The sequence below is a fragment of the Elephantulus edwardii genome, unplaced genomic scaffold (genome assembly GCF_000299155.1).
Source record: "Elephantulus edwardii isolate Elephantulus edwardi_28Jun2011 unplaced genomic scaffold, EleEdw1.0 scaffold00096, whole genome shotgun sequence".
Lineage (NCBI taxonomy): Eukaryota > Metazoa > Chordata > Mammalia > Macroscelidea > Macroscelididae > Elephantulus > Elephantulus edwardii.
The window spans coordinates 85,398-105,794 of NW_006399846.1; the positions used below are offsets into that span (position 1 = coordinate 85,398).

General features: G+C 38.5%; 1 pseudogene; it reads right to left on the reverse strand.

The window, feature by feature from the left end:
* Positions 1–10,014: 10,014 nt before the first annotated feature.
* The window catches only part of LOC102862848, a 39,012-nt pseudogene continuing 28,629 nt past the window's right edge, over positions 10,015–20,397 (reverse strand).

Sequence of the window (20,397 nt, forward strand, 5' to 3'; positions counted from 1 at the left end):
GGCCGGAGTGGTTGCGTGAAGCCCGGGAAGGTAGGCGCAGCTGGCTCCACTGCTGGCACCGAAAGGCATCTTTTAAATGTCTTGTTGAAATATCTCAATTTACATTTTTTTTAACATTTCTCAAAGTTTATTGCATACCAAGCTACTCAGCATGGAGAGTAACATTGGGGGTTGGGGTGAGATGAATTGACCTTGTAGCTCATTGGTGCATAAAGTTTCTGGTTTTGGAAAAGGTTCTAATATGGGAATTTCTTTTTTTTTTTTATGGCCTTATTTTTTGCCAAAGTCTTGAGTGTAACTTGAACCTCTTCCTTAATTACCATTGGTTTTTTATTTGCATTATATAGATGACATAATCTGGCTTGCAGAAAAACAAAGAGAACTTGACACATTTGCTGCAGATCAAAGACTACAAATGTAATATGGATTACATCTCAATGTCACGGAAAAAAATTCTTCATGACTGGACCGATATGCACCTTCTTGATAGATGGAGCAAGGGGTGAAGTTGTCAATGATTTCATTTTACTTAGATTCACAATCAACACCCTTGGTATCAGCAGTCAAGAAAACAAAAGGCATGTTACAATCAGGAAATTAAGTTTTCAAGGACCTCTCCAATGTGCTAGAGAGCGAGGGTGCCACTGTGAAGATGAAGTTGTCCCTGATCCAAGTCATGGTATTTTCAATTGCTTCCTAATGCAACTGAAAGTTGGGCAATGAATAAGTATGAGAGAAGAAGAATCTCTGTCTGTGAACTGTGGTGTTGGAGAATAATACTGACTATTCCGTGATCTGTCAAAAGGAAAAAACAAATTTATTTTGGAGGAAGTGCAACTAGGGTGCTCTTAGAGACAAGCATGGTGAAACTTGTCTCACATATGCTGTGTACTAACAAGTGCTAGTTCTTGGAAAAAGACATCATGCTTAGAAATATGAAGGGTCAGAGAAAAAGAGGAAGGAACTCAGTAACACAGTTGATGCAATGACTGTGAAAATGGGTTCAAACATTTCAGAGATCACAGGATGGCACAGGACATGTTTCAGATATGTTGTTCATAGTGTTCAGAGCTTACTTGAGGACATCTAACAACAACAACAACTCATAAATAATATCAATACTGAAAATCCTTATTATAGAAGAAAACAAATAAAAAATGCAGTGGGCTAGAGAGCAAAGAAAGGAAATAAATTAATTTTTAAAATGTTAAGGATGCATACTTTTTTATCACTAATGTTGCAAAATTTAGTTTTTAAACATTCTCCTATAGAATTATTATTATTATTATTATTATTATTATTATTATCTGTAGTTTCAATTTTTAAAACCAATTTTAAAAAGCTTTAAAACAAAATTGGTGTGAGTGTATTAGTCTGCACTTCCATATTTAGCTCAGTCTCTCCCAACTCACTCCATAACAACAAAAGCCATAGTTTAATGCTTGTCTAAACTATGTCATATATTGTTGTTATGTACCATCAAGTTGGAACCAACTTCTAGCTGACTATCCAGTAGGTTTTCCTAGGTCATAAATCTCAAGGGAGTTGACTGTCCATCTTTCTCTCAGGGAATAGCTGATAGATCTGAACTGTGTATCTTGCGTTGGCAGCATTTCTCTTTACCACAATTTGTGGTTTACTTACTATGCAAAAACATTTGATCGTGTGTATCATAATTATGGGTAACATTTAGAATGGGAATTTCAGAACACTCAATTAGGTTCATGCATAAACTATATCTAGATTAAGAGATTGTCATCTGAACAGAGCAAGGTAACACACCATGATTTAAAATTAAGAAAGATGTATGTATATCAGACTTGTATCTATTCAATCTGTATGCAGAAAAATCATTTGAGAAGCTAGGCTCTATGTAGAAGAAAGTGGCATCAGAAATGGGAGAATGGCTCATCTACAACCTGTGTTATGAATACGACACAACTTTCCCAGCTGATGCAAAGAAGACCTGGGGAGCTTATTTTAGAAGGTCTGTGACTACAACTTTCAATATAGCTTATGTCTCAACACCAATACAACAAAAATCCTCCCCACCAAGTCAACAAACAACATCATGATGGATGGAGAGAATATTGAAATGGTTAACAATTTCATCTTGTTAGTTTACACTGTCAGTACCCTTGAAAACAATAGTGAAGAAATTTTTTTTAAATAAGTTTCACTGGGTAAGTCTACAGAGTCAGGGACTTCTTCTCCAAGATACTGAAGAGCAGTGGCATCAGTCTGAGAATTAAGGTACATCTGATTCAAGACATAGTCTGTTCAATTGTTTCCAGTGCATCTGAAAGCTGGATGTTGACTAACAATCACAGTAGAATAGTCAATGCCTTTGAGTTATGGTGTTAAAGAAGAGTAATTAATATCCTACTTGAGAGAACAAATATATCTTCGAAAGAGTGCAGCCAGGGTGCACCTTAGAGGAAAGGATGATGAAACTCCATCTCACATACTTTGGGCATATTGCTAGTGGATGCCAGTCCAGGAGTAGGATAGCATGGTAGGGTGGAAGGTAAACAAAGGAGAGGAAGACCGTTGACAAAATAGAATGACATAGTGGCTCAAACATAGCAGTGATAATAAAAATGGTGCAGGATAGGGTAGGATTCAGGTCTTCTGTTCACCGGATTATTATAAGTCTTGTTCAACTCTATAGGATCTACCAACAACAATGACAAAACATCTTAAGTACTGTAGTAATTACTTGAGGATCATTGTCTCATTTAACAGAGTTTTTATAAGGCAGGAATCATATTGAAAAGCATCAATATATAAGCCAAGGCTAACTTACTGCCTTGTATAGATATGTGACAGTCGAAAGTTGCAGTGAAAAGAGGCAGGCAAGAAATAACTTTTTTTGTAGAGTGAAGCAGTCTAAGGTAGAGGTAAAGTGTATGTTATAAGTTTGAAACATAAAAATAACAGGAATATGATATAGTTGTTGTTGTGTACCGTAGAGTCAGAATTGACCCATAGCTGACTCTCCCATGGGTTTTCACAGGCAGTTTATTGCAGGGGAGATTTCCCATTCTTCTCCTATGTGAGCAGCTGGTGGCCTCAAACCACATGTTTCAAGATTACAACAGAGCTTCTTGCCACTAGGTTAGAAAATGAAGGAGTAACATAAGATTTAAGGGGTGTTAATGATACCCTCAAACTATGGTTAAATTAAATTGGCAGTTTTTCACATTTTAAGTAAAAACAAACTATTGAAAGAGCAATTGCTTGCGTCTACCTAAAAAATAGTATTACGTTGCCTGCTGTTCATACAGTTGAAGGTTTAATACATTTTTATTTTGGATTCTTTATATGAAGGAGAACAAAATGTGTTTGGTACTTGGAACATCGGCAAGATCTTAATCTAGTCCAACGCCACACACAACTCTTGCTATTCTCTTTCTTTTTTTAAAAAAAATTCCCCAGGTATGTGTAGGAACAGTACCATTTAATAAAGTTAACCCAATACGACTACACTGTAGCATCCAAAAAGCCAAAGTTAACATAATAAAGAAATAATTCTTTAATCCAAAATCATAGCCTTCTAAATCGCACAACTTTCTTGCACACATTAAAAATTCTCAGTTGATTGCCATAAATCAGAACGGGTGCTTATTTTCACTTCCTTGCTTTGTGGAGAGAGAGGTCATAACCCTCACATTGACTATATTTCCTCATTATTTCAAATTTGCTCCCCTTCATGTTTACTTTTTTCTTCCCTTGCTAGCCATAGAGACAGTCACCAGGAAAGGAAGGCTAGAGAAGGAAGATGAGCATGACAAGAGGTGAAAATTCAACCACAAATTCTCTTAAATACTAAACTCAGCATTTCCTCTCGTGTTTAGTTTTGCTGATTCTAGAAGGACTTGCCAAGTAGTCCTGCTGACACATTTTCTGCTATATCATGTTCTGCTTTTCCAGATCTGTCTTAATTACTTACATTTCTCATTTCCTAAATGATTTTGGACATAGTGTAGGTGATACATTTTAAAACACATTCCTAGCTGTATTTATGTCCTGGCAACAAGTTAATTCAGTACAACCATCCAGTCATAAAACTTCTTTCGGTAGTTCCATTATTACCTGATGCAGAAAAGACCAAAGCCAGTGTTTTGTTTGTTGGCTTTTCCCCTCTTTAGACTTTGTTGTTGTTAGGTTCTGTTTAGTCAACTCTGTCTCATCAGAAGGAAACCTGACCAATTCCGTGGCATCTTCACAATCTCTGCTGTGCTTCATCCTAATGTTGTAGTCACCTAATCTGTGTAAAAGGAGTGCAGACAGTACTGGGACAGCCATATCCTTAACTAACTCCACAGGGCATAACTATCCCCATCAAGAACATTCACTAATATAAAACAAATTCCCATGAGGTCAGACACGTCCTGCACACTTCAACCCCTACTTCTAATTCCAACATCACACTTACTCTTCACTGGGTCTGAAGTCAGTTGCAGTAACCGTAAAAAATCTCACAGAACTATACTCATGATTATTAGAAAAGTTAAAGTTTACAGTTCAGGTTGACAACAGGATACAATTTCTTAGTCAAGACAGCTTCAGCATTAAACCACAAGTCTTGTGGCTTTCGATCTGTAGTATGAAGCTCTCCTAATCCTGCCACTTATAGCATCTTCCTGCCCTCTTTACATTCAGTAAGCAAAGTTATGTCATCTTCATATCTCAGATTATTGATAATTCCTTCAACTATTTACATTTTTCTTCATACAGTCCAGTGTCTCTATTTGCTCAGTATACAGATGGTATGGATATGATGAAAAGATACAACTCTGACATGTATCATTCCTGACTTTAAACCATTTAGCATTTCCTTGTTCTAGTTAAACTGCTTTTGGTCTGTGTGCCTTTTGTTCTCAATGAGCACAATTAAGTATTCTGTAATTCCCATTTTTTTGTAATGTTATCCATAATTCCCTATGATCCACACACTAATATGGTATTGCATAATCATAAACACAAACATATTTTGATATTTTCTCTGTCAGCAAAGATCCATCTGAGGTCAGCAAAGATGTCCCTCATTCTTCTTCCTCTTTTGTATCTAGTTTAAATGTCTGGCAGTTCTCTGTCAATGTACAGCTCCAGCTGTTTTTGTATATCTACAGCAAGATTTCACTTGTGTGTGGTATTAAGGATATTGTATGAAAATTTACAAATCTTTTTATATCGTTTTTTGAAATTGACATAAGTACGGATTAAAAAAAATTATTTGATAAAGTAGCCCTCTCTCAAATCTCTTGCCATAGATCAGTGAGAACATCTGTTGTTGTTGTTGTTAAGTGCTGTCGAGTCACAGGTGACTCATAGCGACCCTATGAAGGAGAGTCCTCGACACTTGGGTGCCTTTCATCCTCTCTCCAGGTTCATAGGGTTTCCAGAGGCAAGCTATTATGGAAGTGGATGCCACTCCTCCTTCCAAGCTGTGAGAGCATCTAGGGCTACATTTATTTGTTGGAACATCTCAATTAGCATTCCACCAATTTCTGGAATGTTTTTTCTTACCAATTTCTTTGGTGAAGTGTGGCTTTCCTCTTTCAGTACCATTGGTTCTCGAGCATATACTATTTAATGAAATGGCTCAATGTCATATGTAATGAAATATCAACCAAGTCTTTTTGGTACATTAATTGTGCTTCCATCTTCTTTAGATATTTTTTTTATCTAGATATTTTTATTTAGATATTTTTTTCAATCATTCAATGCTTTTGTATTATGACTCCAGATTTCAGTTTGAGAAATAGTGAACATGTTTTTATCTCACTTAAAAGACTCACAAATATGTAACTAATTTCCTTGAAATAAATTTATCTCTAAACATACAAACTACACACATACATTTATGTGTACATATTAAGCATAACAAATAACATGTATATATGTGCACATATATAAACATGTATATGTATGCACATATATGTGTATATATATATAATTATGTGTGTGTATACACACACATACATGTGTGTGTAGGTAGATAGTCCTATATCTAGAAGGTGAAAGACTACAGCCTTCAATATGGATTGCATCTCGATGTCAAGAAAACAAAAATCCCAGCCACCGGACTGATAAGCAGTATCACAATAGAGAGTGTGGTGTTAGCCTAAAAGTTGGCTTTTTTTAAGCCATTATGTTAACCTCCCCACTGTTTCCAGCTACCTTAACTGCAGACATCTGGTCTTGTAAATCATCAACACTTGTGGGACTAGGATAAGAGGGAAATTTTTTCCCACACTGAGCATCAAGATTTGAGGCTAGCAAGACTCAGATGGTAAGATCCTAGTGATCGTGGTGGAGAGACCCTGGCATTGCTGTGGAGAAACTGTGGCAAGGTGTAACCAGAGAAGCCCTGAGGTAAAGACCACAGTTGAAATTTTGCTGTGTTTGATGGATAATTAAAGAGAAGCTGACTTATAACCGTTCTGAGGCAAACCTTGCTGGATGACTAGGGAAGCTTCTTGAATTTGTGTTTCTGAATTGAAACTTGTTCCTGGGCTAATTGAGGAATTGTGTCTTGGGACTGCTGGCCTAAACTATGGATTTGTATTGGGTAATATTCTTTGCCTCCCTCACTCTCCATCTTACTTTCCTAATAAACCCCACTCTTGGTACCACAATGGTGAGTCTCTGAGTCAACAATGAATAAATGAACATTTTGCCACTGGTATGGCCCTGGAGATACTATGGAGCTGGGCTCTGGACTCTATATCTGCTTTCTACTGGGGTGGTGAGGGACTATGCTATTTTCACTCCTTCTGGCCCTTGCAGGGAGATGCTCACAACCTTGTGACCTCAAGCCCCATTTTCAGCTCTATAGGCATTTGGTGTCAGCAGGGGGATGTATTCACAGCAAACAACATGCATATATGTACACAGATTATTATGTATTATACATATTTTCTATAATACAAATCTATATTTTAAAAATATATTTATATAATATGTATGTGCATATATACAAACACATATATAGATAGATAGAGACATATCTAGAAGATAAAAAACTATAGCCTTCAATATGAATTTTTATCTCAACATCAGGAGAACAAAAATACTAGCCACTGGACTGATAGACAACAGCATGATAAATGGAGAAAAGATCAAAATTGTCAGTGACTTCATCTAACTTGGATCCACAGTCATTATTATTGATACTAGCAGTCAGGAAACCAGAAGATGTATAGCACTGGGAAAATCTATAGTTAGGGGCCTCTCCAAATTATTGAGGAGTAATGATGTCAGGTTGAGGACTAAGGTGCACCTGATTTGGGCCATGGTCTTTCTAGTCAATTTTAAGTAAAAGGATGACAGAAGAAAAATTGATGCCTTCAAATTTTTATTTTGGAGAAGATTGCTAAATAATCCATGAACTGCTAAAAGAACTAACAGTTATGATTTGGAGTAGATGGAGCCAGAATGCTCCTTGGAGACAAGGATGGCAATTTTTTTTAAATTTTTTTAAATTTTTATTACTTTTGTGTGAGTGTACCGTCAAATCAGATCTGACTGGTACAGGAGGAAATTGTCCCTCCTTCCCCGGCAGAGCATCTGGTGGATTCGAACCGTGCTCCTCTGGGATTGTAGTTGCAGGTCCTTGCCACTAGGCCACCAGATCTCCTCAAAGGATGGCAAATTTTTATCTCACAGACTTTGGGCTTATTGCTAGGACAAGCTAGTCATTGAAGAGGGACATTGTGGTTGGGAAAGTGAAGGGCTTGTGAAGGACAGGAAGATTCTTAACCAGGTGAATGAACACAGTGACTGCAGCAATAGGTATGAGGGTGTCAGAGTAAGTGAGGATGACACAGGATAGGACATGGTTCAGGCTTGTTGTTCAAAGAGTTGCTGTGAGTTGTACTCGGCTCAAAGACACACACCAACAAAAACTAGCTAGCTAGCTTGATAGATACAAATGGATGTAAGCTTCATGTTTCTTCTTCTGGGAATACAGTCAAAGACTTGGTTTCAAGAATAGGTCTAAGGAGGGAAAGCAGAAAGATGAATTTTCAATACTAGTTCTTAATAGTCTTATAGGCATTAGCAATTCTACTTCTATTAGGAAAGGGGGTATTATTAATCCCTTGTGTCAGGTGTAAAATACTCTCACCAATTGGCCAAGTATTCGTGAGGTTCTAGATCAGCACATGTTTGATACTGTTGTATAATTTTGTCAGAATGAGAAAAATAGAGAAACCTCTTAGACCTACTTAAACTAGATAAAATAATGATAGTAAGACATAATCTCGGGGTTTTAAAGGCATAGTTATAGCATCATATAAAAGATTTCAAAGCTTACACATGTGCCCTGCAAGAAAGAATAATTTTTATGTAAATAACAAGGCTGATATTGCTGAAAACCAAATCAGAACTGGATAGCTGAATGACAAAATTAACTGAAATCTCAACCTTATATGGTATCTGATTGGTAAGAACTGGAATCATGAAATATGTGATAGGGATACGTGGGTAGATAGTTGGAAACTGCTATAGAGTAGTTCATAAGGGTTTGTGCTGCTGACTTGAAGATGCCATTTGTCTGTTTCAAATCCACCAGTCTCTCCCTGAGAGAAAGATGGGGAATCTCCTCTCATGTGATTTACAGGATCTGAGAACCTGCTGGAGGGTCAGTTATGTATCACTTTTGACTCAGCGATAATGAGTTTGGTATTTTTGAATAAGGAATCTGAGAACACTGAGCCTCTAAATTCCATTCAATTACTCCAATTAACAGAAACAGCCTTTTTTACCACTGTTCAAGGAGGTTAACCCATCAGCTTCGCCTGACGTGTTGTTATCTGCTCTATCACTTTAAATGTTGTTATGCATTGAGCTTTGCCTGAGGCAGATCCCTTATAAGACATTCTTTTTTTATTTTTTTGCTATGTATCCTTTTAATTTTTTTCTGCATTATTTTAATTGTTTTGCATACAATAGTTCATACATTGAGTTTCATTCATGTACATTGTATTTCATACATCCTTTATTTACAACTTTGTTTCATATAATTATTTATATGTATCCCTGTATTTTTCCATGCATGATGTATCTTTCCAAGAAATAGCTTCTCCTAACTACATGCTTAAAATATATGAGATAAAGCATTGCCATTTTTTGCCTTCAAGGAGCACTCTGGATGCACTTCCTCCAAGATATATTTGTTCTTTTGGTGGTACATGGGACATTCAGTGGACTATTCTCCAATACTACAACTCATAGGCATCAATTCTTCTGTAGTTCATGTTCATTGTCCAGCTCTCAGATACATAGGAAATGATTGGTAAGACAATGATCTCAGTCAAGCACATCTTAGTCCTCAGACTTACAGAGATGCTCTTCAGTAGTTTGGAGAGGTTACTGATTGAAAAAGTATGCAGTCAGGGGCTATAGTGGTAGATGCAAACATTTGATTGACAAAGAGAAGGTAAGTGTGGTTACAGTAATGAACAGCATCGTCAAAGTAGTAATAAAAATAGTTCCACTTATATGTGCTTAGGTCATTGGTTATTCATGTTAGGCATACCTAAGAGTGAAATAATTGGAAAATCTAATGAATATCTAGTTTATCTAAACAAAGGGAGGAATTATAGGTTAAGTGAACATCAGTGTAACTTGAATTGATAGAGACTTGTGGTTCCTCAATCAATTATAACACTTGAGGCAATTTACAGACACACAATCCTTTGAATGAAGGGGAAGTCAGTTCTTTTTTTTCCCTTGTAAGTTTCATTTTATTAAATGTGACTGAAGCAGACACCTTGATGATTAAAGAATTTAGCCAAGATGGCTTAGACTTCTGGCCCACCAAGATCTCCAACACAACAGCTGGGTACCAAAGGACTATCTGAAGGAATGGTATAAATGATAGAACTTAAGTGGGTATTTTGGTACAACTTATAGAAAAGGTAAAATAAACAAGACATGCAGGTGGCCTGGTAGTGACCACGGAGTCACCCCTGTGGCTGTGGGGAAGCCGGGCTAAAGCTTCACTCAGCTCTCGCCGTCACTGTCTCCCAGGGTGTGCTTGTCAAAGAGGTACTCAGCCAGGCCCCAATCTGGGGCGCCCATCTTGCGCAAGTTGGTTACGTAGTCACCCAGTTGTTTGATGGATTTCACCTGCTCATCCAGGTAATGTGTCTCAATGAAGTCACACAAATGAGGGTCGTTCTTGTCAGTGGCCAATTTGTGCAGTTCCAGTAGGGACTGATTCACACTTTTCTCCAAGTGTAGCACACACTCCATTGCGTTCAGCCCACTCTTCCAGTCATCCCGATATGGTTTCTTGATGTCCTGAAGGAAAATGTGGCCGCCTCGTTGGTTCTGCAGTTTCACCAGTTTCTCGGCGTGTTCCCTCTCCTCGTGGGATTGGTGGAGAAAATATTTGGCAAAATTCTTCAAAGCCACATTTATCACGGTCGAAGTAGTAATACATGGACAGGTAGACATAGGAGGCATAGAGCTCCAGGTTGATCTGGCGGTTGATGGCGGCCTCCGAGACCTGGCTGTAGTTCTGGCGCACCTGCGAAGGGGACGCAGTCATGGCGGCGGAGAGGCGGCGGCTGCGCGGTGCTGGAGCGGAGGCGAGGACCTTGGGGCGTCCGGGGGTGCTGATGTGAGGAGGTGGCAGAGGACTGGCTGGAGATGACCGGCGAGGGGAGACGCGGACGAGCGCCTGGTTCCGTTCAAGCACTGTTGAACCAGGAGACCACGGCACTCTGCGAAGCCCGTCTGGAAGTCAGTTCTTAAAGAAGGATCCAAAACACTGAAAATGTGTAATGCAAATCCAACAGAATGTGAGAATTACAAAACAGTATCATTAATTTCACATGCAAGAAAAATCCTGCTGAAGATTGTTCAAAACAAGGTGGATTCAATGATTCTCAAAAAGATGGGTGATAGTAGCCATAGATGGATATTAATCAATTTTATAAGATACAATGTATCAGTGTATCCTTTTGCTCCACCACACTAGATTTCATTCCCAGAGTAATCCAGTGCTTCGCTTATTGCTTGCCTCACTCCCACCATGCCCCACCTCCCATCCCCCATTGCCACTCACCCCATCCTGCCTCACCCTCCCACCTTCCCCTACCCCAGCACCTCACCTCTCCTTTGACAAGACTTATGATCTTTCCTAGATGGTAATAGAGTATGGAGCCATCACCATCAGGAAAGAAAATAGGCTGGAGTGGCTCCATCCTGACCAGCAGCTGCAGAAGAGGAGAGAGGTGAGTAGATCTGCTACAATAAACCAACAAGGAATTGAGGACTTCATTTCTTAGAGTTTGATGTTTCCCTTGGACTTTGTTCACATAGGGACAACTCTCTCCCAACCAGATCCATGGGAGAAAACAGGCAAAAGGGTCAGCACTAGCTGAATCTTGAGGACTACATGGTTGAAACTTTATCTCTTCCTTGAGCCTATGACTGTTCAGAAGAGAAAGACTCTTCTCTGACTAGCTACAGAAGAGGAGACACACACATGGATTGGACATTAACATCAACTGTGATGTAAAGACTGCCCTATGTGGGCACTAATATTTCTCTGGGCCTTTGTCTGCTCAGGCAGGAGTGTCTTCCTTCTGACCAGACACAGGAGAGGAGAATGGTAGAAAGGTTGGTTAATAGCACCAATTGAGATATGGAGGCCACACTTTTCAAATCTAACCACTTCCCTGGGTCTTTCTCCCAAGTAAAAGACCCCAGGGAGCATCCTGGGACTTTGCCTACCCTTGAGGAACCTGACCTTGCCTCCTTCCCCCACCTCCAGTAAAGTACAGCATTAAGAGGGAAGCTAGACTCCAGCCCCATGGTGCACCAGCACCACCAAGGACAATTTAAAACTTTAGAAAAGATGAGCAACACTTAGGTGGGATTCCCATGGGGCTGCCCAAAAAGCAAAGAGAATCAAAGAGAAGTCGAAGGACTTTAGAAAAGATAAGCTTTTCCACAGTGCAGGACCAGAAAAGACTCCTGGTATAGTGACTAAAAAGGGTTTAAGTCTGCAATTAATCGATAACATCATAAAGATAAAGAACTGTCAATAACCTATGCAGACGCAATAGGAACAACCTAACACCTACAAAGAAAAACTACATATAATGAAAAGGAAGCAGCAGGCAGCTTCAAACATTGTTAAAAACCAAATCAAGCCTTCTACTTAAAAAGCAGAGCATGTGACAGTGCCAAAGAATACCCCAAAGACAGGGAGGCAGAAGAAATATATTGACTTGGAGCCATATGAGTGGCTATAGAGGAAGGTGAAAATGATGGAAGAAAGAATGGAAAGCACAAATGAAGCAACTGCAGAGATGAGGATCCAGAAGAAATATATCAACATGGAAGAACATGAATAAATATGGAAAAAATTACAAAAGATGAAAGAAAGAAAGAATTAAACTGTAGATAAAGAAGTACAAGAATTTTTTAAAAATCATCACAACACAGAAAGGGTACACTCATCAAAATGCAATTCAGAATGTCAAGACCAAAATGTAAGATGTTTCCAATATGCTGAAGGGACAAAAAAGAACAGAAGAGAGACAATAGAGTGCTAATGAGCTGGAAGACAAGAAATCAATGGAAACATACTAGAAGAAAAAACAGAAGATGGAAGCAAAATGAAGAAAACATCAAAAGGTGTAACATACCAATGACTGGAATTCCAGAACACAAGAAAGGTAGGGAAAACACTGAGAAAATTGTGAAAGAGGTACTAGAAGAAAGCTTCCCAGGTGTCACGGAGAATGAGGAAATCCACATTCAAGAAGCTCTGCAAGCTTCAAATAGACTCAACCCAAAAGAAAAATGTCAAGATGTATTAGTCAAACACTCCAATATTAAAGATAAGGACAGAATACCAAAAATAGCACAAGGGAAACAAAGAGTCTTGTACAAATAACGACCAATTAGATTAAGTACCAATTTTTTTCAGCAGAAACTTTGTGAGAAAGAAGACAATGGGATGTCATATAAACAAGGCTGAAAAAAAAATTGCCAGCCAATGATCCTGTATTCCATGAAGGATAAATTTGCAGACAAGTAGAAAATGAAAGAATTTGTAAAAACAAGACCAATTCTACAAGAAGTTTCAAGGGAAATCCTTCACACAGAGGCATTAAAGGAAAGTCAATGGTCTATAGCAACCAGAAACAATAGAGAAAGAAACACAGCTAAATGGCAGTGATAAAATTTGGCCTGTTAATAATCACACTTACTCTTTTTTATTATTATTATACTGGCGTATTTACAAAATTCTAATACATTGTTTTTCAGACCAGATTCTTCCAATTTCCCTTAACTCCTATCAAATTGTGAAACCCCATGATTAATCCACTTCTCTACCCCTGCATATCCTCATCCCTCTGCTTCCACCCTCCCCCCACCTTGGTTCCTCATACTCATTCCATAGTAATGTTTTTATACAATATTTGTTCTTGTGGGACTGAGTCAGTTCGTTCAGCAGAATGCTTTCCAGTCTTTTCCAAGCTAGGTAATAATTTCAAAATCATTGCTCCTTCATGTTGCATAGTAAACTGGCATTCTAGTACAAGGTAAAAGAAAGACTCTGTTACAGGTTTTAAAAAAATCACATTTAATGTGGAAGGCTTTCATGCGCCATTTAAGAGAAAAAGAATAGCAGAATGAATAATAAAAATCTCCACAAAGTTCATCAATATGTTGCCTACAAAAGAGACATCTATGAAATGAAGAAAAGGATTGTTGTTAAGTGCCATGGAGTTGACTATAACTCACAGTGACCCTATGAACAACAAATCTGAACCTTGCCTTATTCTCTGTCATCATTGTCATTTCTGATATGCTTGAGACCATTATTATAGTTATTATGTTAATTTATCTTGTTGAAGATCTTCTCTTCCACTGACCGTCCACCTTTTCCAGAATAATATCTTTTTTTCAAAGACTGGTCCTTTTAACAACTTGTTCAAGGTATGTGAGACAAAGCTTCATCGTTCTTGACTCCAAGGATCAGTCTGATTGCACTTTAAGACAGATTTGTTTGTTCTTTTGTCTGTCCCTGGTATATTCCGTGATCTTCTCCAACATAACACCTCAAAGCCATTGTGTTTTTTCTATAATTCTTATTAACTGTCTAAATTTCAGATGTGTAGGAAGCAATTGAAAACATCATGATCTGCATCAGGTGCACCTTTGTCTTTTTTTTTTTAATTTTTTGTATGCCCATCCATAGTTACTGCTGCATTATTCACAGTAGCAAAGAGATAGAAGTAGCCCAAGTGCCCAACAGCAAATGAACGGATAGAAAAACTATGATACATTCTTACAATAAAATACTATGCAGCACTGAAAAACAACAAACTGATAGAACATTATACAACATGGGAGAAGATGGAAAACACTATGACAAGTGAAATATCTCAGTCAAAAAAGGGACAAAAACTGCATAACATCACTGTTATAAAATAGGGCTTTGCCTTTAAAAAGACTTCTTTGCTCTTTAGCATTTTAGAGAGACCCTTGACAACAGATTTCCCCAATGCAACATATATTTTTTATTTAATTGTTTATTGGTTTGCATACAATATTTTATTGACATTGTGTTTCATTCAGGTACATTGTTTTATTTTGTTTCTGCCCCTTCCACTACACCCATCAAACGCTGTGACCCTGTGGTAATTTTCTCCATTTCCCACCACCACTCCCCTGCCACTCACTTCCCATACCAACACTCCCCTGTTCTTCACCCTTCCATCTTTGGATATTCATGCACATTTTACTTGTTATCCTTCTGCTTTTACAATAATAGTCTTATACAATATTTGTTTTTATTCACCTGAGTTAGTTCACTCAACATAATGCTCTCTAGCCTCTCACATGTTATGTAGTATTTCCCCAAAATCATGCTCCTGAGGACTGCATAGTATTCCACAATTTTTCAATCCTGTCATTTGTTGATGGATGTTTGGGCTGTTTCCAGGAGACACAAATGAAGATTAATGCAATTCATCTCTTGATTTTCTGGATGCTGGTACCAAGAGTGTTGATTGTGGAGCCAAGTAAAGTAAAACTGTTAACAATCTCTTCACCATCTATCATAATGCTGCCACTTGGCTCAGCGGTAGGAATCTTTGTTTTCTTGATGTTGAGCTTCAATCCATATTGAAGGTTGCAGTTCCTGGATCTTCTGCAGCAAGTGCTTCACAGGTCCTTCTCAGTTTCAGCAAGCAGGGTTGTGTCATTTACATATTGCAAGTTACTGATGAATCTTTCTCCAATCCTGAGGCCATATTTCTCCTCAGAGGGCCCAGCCTCTAAGATGATCTATTCTGCATATAGATTGAAAAGGTATGGAGACAGAATAAATCCCTGCATATACCATTCCTGATTTTGAACCATGCAGTGTTCTCCTTGCTCTGTTCTGACAACTGTCTCCTGGTCCAAGTGTTGTTGTTGTTGTTATGTGCCGTTGAGTCGTTTGTGACTCATAGCGACACTATGTACAACAGCCCTAATCCCTGCTCTATCCTGTGCCAATCGCACTGCCTCTGACACACCCATCCCGATTACCCCAGTCACTGAATCAATCCATCTCATAGAGGGTCTTCCCCTCTTGCGCTGTCCCTCCACCCTCTCAAGCATGATGTCCCTCTCCAAGGACCTGTCCCTCCTCCCAACATGCTCAAAGTATGTCAGACGAAGCCCCAGAATCCTTGCCTCCAAGGAGTAGCCTGGTTTAACCCTCTCTAGGATGAATCTGTTTGTTTTCTTGTCAGTCCATGGTACATTCAATACTCTTCTCCAGCTCCACAGCTCAAAGGCATCAATTCTCCTTCTGTCCTCCCTAGTCATTGTCCATCTCTCTGGTGCATAACAAGTGATTGCAAAGACCATGGCCTGTATCAGGCATACCTTAGTCTCCAGAGAGACACTGTTGCTCTTGAGTACTTTAGAGAGGTCCCTAACAACAGACTTTCCCATTGCAATACGTTTTTTGATTTCCTGACTGCTGGTGCCAAGAGTGTTGACCATGGAGCCAAGCAAACTGAAGCTGTGAACAATCTTAATCTCTTCGCCATCCAGCCTGATGCTACCAATTGGCCCAGTGATGAGGATCTTTGTCTTCTTGACATTGAGCCTCCGTCCATACTGAAGGCTGCAGTCCTTGACCCTCCGCAGCAAGTGCATGAGGTCCTCCTCAGTTACAGCAAGAAGGGTTGTGTCATCTGCACAACATAGATTGTTAATAGATCTTCCACCAATCCTGATGCCACAATTCTCCTCATAGAGCCCAGCCTCCTGGATAATCTGCTCTGTATACAGGTCGAAAAGGTATAGAGACAGGACACATCCCTGACGTACACCCTTCCCAATTTTGAACCATGCAGTGTTACCCTGCTCTGTTCTGACAACTGCCTCTTAGTCCAAGTATAGGTTTCCCATTAGCACAATTAAATATTCTGGGGTTCCCATTCTTCTCAGAGTCAGCCACAGTTTGTTATGATCCACACAGTCAAATGCCTTTGCATAATCAATGAAACACGGAGAGACATTCTTCTGGTATTCCCTGCTTTCAGCCAAGATCCATCTAACATCAGCTACAATATCCCTAGTACCACAACCCCTTTTAAAACCAGCCTGGACTTCTGGCAATTCTCTGCTGATGTGCTGTTCCAGTCGTTTTTGGATAATCTTCAGTAGAATCTTGCTTGCATGTGAAATCAGCGCTATTGTTCTGTAGTTTCCACACTAAGTTGGGTCACCCTTCTTTGGAATGGGAACAAATATACATCTCTTCCACTCAGTTGGCCAAGTGGTTGTTCTCCAGATTTCTTGGCACAACTTGGTGAGCACATCCAGGGCAGCATCTATTAGCTGAAATACGTCAATTGATATACCATCTATTCCTGGGGTCTTATTTTTTGCTGTTTCCTTCAAAGCAGCTTGAACATCTTCCTTCATCACCATAGGATCTTGCTCAAATGTTATTTCATTAAATTCTTCTGTATCTGCCAATTCCTTTTGATACAATGACTCAGTATATTCCTTCCATCTTCTTTTGATACTTCCTGGATCATTTAATATTCTGCCCAAAGCATCCCTGATTATAGTAATTCTAGGTTTGAATTTGTTTTTCAGTTCCTTGAGCTTAAGAAATGCTGAACGAGTTCTGTCCTTTTGATTTTCAGACTCTAGCTCCTCGCACATTTCATTGTAATATTTTGCTTTGTTATTCCGAGCTGCCTTTTGGAATATTCTGTTCAGCTCTTTGGTATCTTGAATTCTTCCTTGTGCTTTGGCTTCTCTATGCTCCAGTGCAGTCTTCAGAGTTTCTTCTGACATCCATTTTGGTCTTTTCTTCCTCTTTTGTCTTTGTAATGACCCTTTGCACTCTTACTGGATGATACATTTGACATCCTCCCACAACTCATCTGGTCTTCACTCATTAGTGTTCAAGGCCTCAAACCTGTTCCTGAGATGGTTCTGAAATTCAGTTGAGATGAAATCAAAGTCATATTTTGGCTCCTGTGGATTTGGTTTAATTTCACATAAACACAGTCAAATGTACTCCGTATTGAAGCTATAATCCTTGGTCTTCTAAAACAGTCATTTCAAGTTCTCTTCACTTTCAGCAATCAAAGCTATGTCATCCTCGTAGTGGGTTGTTGATGAGTCTTCCTCCAATTCTGATGCCATATTCATATTCATATTCCCAAGATTTTTTAATAATTTGTTTAGCATATAAATTGAAGAAAGCCTATGAAGAAAGGATACAGCCCTAAACCACACTTTTCCTGATTGTTAATCATACAATGTTCAGTTCTTCTGTTACAATAATTATTACTTGGTCTAAGTGTAGGTTTTGCATGAGCACAATTAAATGTTCCGGGATTCTAATTTTCCCTGATGTTATCCATAATTCAATATGATTTACACAGTCAAATGTCTTTGCAAAGTCAGTAAAACAAAAATGTGTGCTAGAAAGTAGGAAATTAACTCAACACAATGTCTAATATTTCCTTAATGAAATTTCTAGAAGTCCAGTGGTGTGGAGCAAGTTAAGATAGTCCTTCTAAAATTAAGAATTAATTATTGTATTTGCCTTTCTTGCAACTGAAAAAAAAGTTACAATATCTGGTGGATCTCTGGATTATGGCAGCAACGTATCGCTTATTTAGGTGTGCTACCTGTTTATCTAGTCACACAAAAAATTTGAATGTGTCCCAGAATAAGAAAAGGAAAACTCTGTAGCCGATTCAGGCTACCATGCAATCCACTATTCACTCCACCACTTGGGCCCTATGATCCAGCTGATTTAGGGGTGCTTGAAGCATTTGGGCAGATAGAGGTGCTGTTTGGAGTGTTTGTCAAGTCTTTATTAGTGAACAACAGCACAGAACCCTAAAACTTTGGAGCAAAATTTTGCTATCTTCTGCAAACAATAACTCTCATTTTGAGAAGCAGCTTTTTTTTTCACTTTGTTATTGAGAATTCATAGAGACTGAATGGCAAACTATAGAACACAGAGTCACCACACAGCCCAAGAAGCCTATCATGATCTGGGTGTTGTTTGACACAAAGAATCATACATTTGGATGTGTATAAGCAGTGGTTCTTTATTTACTGGAATAGTATATGCAAGATCAGGCTTGAACAATACCTCAAGGTAAGTCATGAGAAAGGAGCTGCCATGACTAAATGTCTGTGATTTCTTGTCTTTACTTATGGTTTGCTTCATGAAGTGTTCTTTATGATCAGTTGACTGAGGAAAAGAAAATTCATTCATGCCTTGGTTACAAATGGTTTTATACAATACACAGGCACTGGTTGAAAGTAAATGATAATAGTATTGCAGATCTTTGCTGGATTCTCCCTGAAGTGAATTCCTCCTTAAGGAGTAGAATTTCAATCAGTGCAACTGATCATCCAGTTTCCCTAGAAGAAGAAATGACCAAATATCAAATTGTATACTCATTCACGAGCTGTGGCTAATGATTTAGTCAGGGTGTTAGAAATAATATTATCGAATAATTGGTGATAAGATGGTACTGAAACAGTTTGAATCCACCAGATGCTCTTCTGGGGAAGGAGAGGCAATCATCTCCTGTGCCAGTTGGATTTGATTTGATGGTACATGACAAGTGGGGTGGGAAAGATGGCACTAAAGCTGATAACTGTGGATAGATTTTCCTGAATGAGAAAAAAGAGTGAAGTTGCATGTGAGTGCCACCAAAGTGTAATTGCAATAGGGGAAAATTTTAACAATCAAGTGGATGACAAGTTCTGTGCACATCAATTCTCTTCCTTCCTAATACCCCCTGCTATTGTCAGGTAGATTTATAAACAAGCAAGTGGTCATCATGGGAGGAATGAAGGCTCTATGTTTGTGGATTTCATATATATATAACTTTGTTTCCCAACATCTTGAAGCAATTGAACTGATAAAGCATAGTATAGGATTATTTTGTTTCATTTTGTTTCTTCTATAGCATTATAAAGATACAATTGCAGTGTCAGCTGGTGGATTTGAACCACATGCCTTTGGGATTGCAGGACAGTTTCTTACCACTATGCCACCTGAGTTACCTATATAATGGAAACAAAGAATACTATGCTATAATACAGGAAATTCCAGAGTCCATCTCTTGGAATTATTTTCTTCCCCCTCTTATGGTCTATGATTGAAGTCAATAAAAAAAACTGCAGCAATTCAACTGTAACATGACAACTAAGGTTCATGTCCTTCTGGAATGAAAGTTTGAGTTACTCCGTAAGACAAGCAACTACAGTTAGTTGAGATGCTTTCTGAAGCCCAAGAGAATATATAATGGGTGTTAGATGGAGATTTTTTCTTTCATTTTTCTTTATTTTTATTATACTATTTATTTACAAAATTTAAATGCATTATTTTTTCAGAACAGATTCTTCCAAATTCCCTCACCCCCTTCCCCAATCAAATTCTATCGCTCCACGGTTAATCCCCTCTTTCCCTGCACATCCTCATCCCTCTGCTCCCATCCTCCACACTCCCCCCCCCCTTGGATCCTTATACCTATTCTACAATAATGGTCTTGTACAATATTTTTCCTTGTAGAACTCAGTTCGCTCAGCACAATGCACCCAAGTTAGGTAATAATTTACAAAATCATTTCTCCTGTGTTCTGCATAGTATTCCATTGTTTGAATGTACCATAATTTCTTAACCCATTTTATTGTGGTTGGACATATGGGCTGTTTCCATGTTCTTGTGATAGTGAATAATGCTACTATGAACATTGGTGTACAAGTCTCCATTTATGCCTCAGTTCTCATTTTCTAAGGGTATATTCCAACTAGTGGAATAGCTGGGTCATATGCTCAGCTTTTCTTTATTTTAAAAAAATATTTTTTCTA